Here is a 2,922-nt window from a genome sequence, read left to right as displayed (position 1 = left end):
CTCAGAGAGGGACAGGGGACGGGGGCAGCCCCCCATGCCCAGTCCCTCTTGCGTCGGTCTGGCCCTCCTCAGGAGAAAGAGGCCTGCCAAAGTCCCGGTCCTCACCCAGGAATCCCATGCGACCGCGGACCTCTCCGCCAGCCGGGGCATGCCAGGGCAGGGCCAGGCCCTGGGCCTACGGTGTGTGCTTGCAAGAGACGGCCGAGGGCTTTGGGCTGGTGCCATCGTCGCTCGGGCCGCTCTGCCGTTAATGATCCTTCCGCAGGTTCACCTACGGAAACCTTGTTCTGACTTTTACTTCCTCTAGATAATCAAGTTTGATCGTCTTCTCGGCTCTCCACCAGGGCCTTTGCCAACCCCGGCGAGGCCGAGTCGAGGACCTCACTAAACCATCCAATTGGTAGTAGCGACGGGCGGTGTGTACAAAGGGCAGGGACTTAATCAACGCGAGCTTATGACCTGCACTTACTGGGATTTCCTCGTTCATGGGAAATAATTTGAATCCTTAATCCCTATCACGAATGGAGTTCAGCGGGTTACCCGCATCTGTCGGCGAAGGGTAGACACATGCTGTTCCGTTCACTGTAGCACGCATGCATCCCCAGACATCTAAGGGCATCACAGACCTGTTATTGCTCGATCTCGTGTGGCTGAACGCCACTTGTCCCTCTAAGAAGTTGTACGCTGACCGCTGGGGGTCGCGTAACTAGTTAGCATGGAGGAGTCACGGAATTAAACAGACAAATCGCTCCACCAACTAAGAACGGCCATGCACCACCACCCACAGAATCAAGAAAGAGCTATCAATCTGTCAATCCTTTCCGTGTCCGGGCTGGTGAGGTTTCCCGGGTTGAGCCAAATTAAGTCACAGGCTCCACTCCTGGTGGTGCCCTTCAGTAAATTCCTTTAAGTTTCAGCTTTGCAACCATACTCCTCCCAGAACCCAAAGACTTTGGTTTCCTGAAAGCTGCTCGGCAGGTCATGGGAATAACGCCGCTGGATCGCTAGTCGGCATCGTTTATGGTCATAACTACAACGGTATATGATCGTCTTTGAACCTCCGACTTTTGTTCTTGATTAATATTCTTGGCAAAATGCTTTCGCTTTGGTTCGTCTTGCCCCGGTCCAAGTATTTCTTGCCTCACAATGCGAATGCCCCCGGCTGTCCCTCTTAATCATGGCCCCAGTCATGCAAACAAACAAAATAGAACCGGAGTCCTATTCCATTATTCCTAACTGAAGTATTCAGGCGACCGGCCTGCTTTGAACACTCTCATTTTTTCAAAGTTAATGCTTCAGACCGCCAACACTCTCAGTCAAGAGCATCAAGTGGGCGCCGAGAGGCAGGGGCTGAGACAGGCGGTAGCTCGCCTCGCGGCGGACCACCAGCTCGATCCCAAGATCCAATTACGAGCTTTTTAACTGCAACAACTTTCATATACGCTATTGGAGTTGGAATTACCCACGGGAGGGAGAGGCGGGCCGAGGCGCAGCCTGAGCGAGATACAGGGGTGCCGGGGCCTGGCGGCAGCGGCACCCCTGGGAACAGTCATTCCGAGCTGCTGTGGAAATGTGCTGGGCAGAGAGGGGTGACGGTGTGGCACGCGGGGCCTACGGATCTGCTGGGCACCAGTCATCCGAGGGCCTGGCGCCACCCGACCCCTTCCGCTTGGGTCAGACCACTGGGGGGCATGAGGTGCCAGGGCCACTCACCCTTCGCTCTGCTGGGTTAAGGGCCTTCCGCCAGGTGGCAGGCCCTCAAGTCAGATGGTCCATGCGGGGTGGAAGCTCTTTGCTTGAAACAGCAGCTGAGGCTGGGCAAGCAGTCCATCCCTGAACGGACCGGGAGTGCGCAATCGATCAGAGTGCAGCCGGGGCATCCCCTGGCAGGCCGCCCTGCACAGGGGATGCCTTAGCTGGCTTAGCATCCCCTGTCTACCTGCTCCCGGGGCAAGCAGACTCGGGAGAAAAAGGACCATTGGGAAGGGGCTGAGAGGCAGGTGCGTACCCAGGACCCAGGGGCCCCAGCGGGTGGGCTCTGGTGCTGCCTTCCCCATCGCAGCATCTCCGGAACTCACAGACGTCAGCCCGAGCAAACTCAGATAAAAAGGACCATCGGGAAGGGGCCGAGAGACAGGTGCATACCCGGGCCCCTGGGGGCCCCGGCGGGCAGGCCCGTGTGCCACCTTCCCCGGTCTCAGCATCACCAGACCTCACGGAGGTCAGCCTGAGCAACTCAGAGAAAAAGGACCATCGGGAAGAGGATGAGAGGCAGGTGCGTACATGGGCCCCTGGGGGCCCCAGTGGGCCAGCCCGGGTGCCGCCTTTCCCCGACTCAGCATCGCCGAACCTCACGGAGGTCTGACTGAGGAAAAAAACTCAGAGAAAGAGGACCATAGGAAGGGGTTGAGAGGCAGGTGCATACCCGGGCCCCTAGGGACCCTGGCCGGCGGGCCCGGGTGCTGCATTCCCCCGTCTCAGCATCACCAGACCTCACAGAGGTCTACCTGAGAAAACTCGGAGAAAAAGGACCATCGGCAAGGGGCTGAGAGGCAGGTGGGGTCCCGGCGGACCGGCACGGGCTCTGCCTTCACCTGTTTCCGAATCGCCGGACATCACAGAGGTCTGACTGACCCTCTCCCTAGTATTGCAGAGGAAAATTACCCTCCTTTCTTGTAATCCATGCACACGAGGTGACAGAGGGGACCGAAGGTGCAAAAGTACCCGACCTCCTGGAGCCCTCGCTGGGATCGGGGAGGTAAATGGACCCTCATTGGGACTTCCAGGGAAGCTAGGCCATCTGGTCGCCCCCATAGGATAGCATTGCGGGTGACCAGATGGCCGAGGGGATCTGATCGACCAGATGGCCGAGAGGATATGAGTGACCAGATGGCTGAGGGGATCTGAACGACCAGATGACCA

General features: G+C 58.2%; 1 pseudogene; it reads right to left on the bottom strand.

Annotated features, from left to right (window-relative positions):
* Nucleotides 1-256: 256 nt before the first annotated feature.
* On the bottom strand, nucleotides 257-937 carry LOC144771386 (18S ribosomal RNA; annotated as a pseudogene).
* Between the last annotated feature and the right edge of the window lie 1,985 nt (nucleotides 938-2,922).

The sequence above is a fragment of the Lissotriton helveticus genome, chromosome 7 (genome assembly GCF_964261635.1).
Source record: "Lissotriton helveticus chromosome 7, aLisHel1.1, whole genome shotgun sequence".
Taxonomy (NCBI): Eukaryota; Metazoa; Chordata; class Amphibia; order Caudata; family Salamandridae; genus Lissotriton; species Lissotriton helveticus.
Note: the sequence above shows the minus strand (reverse complement) of the source record. Positions and strands in the feature narration are given on the sequence as shown.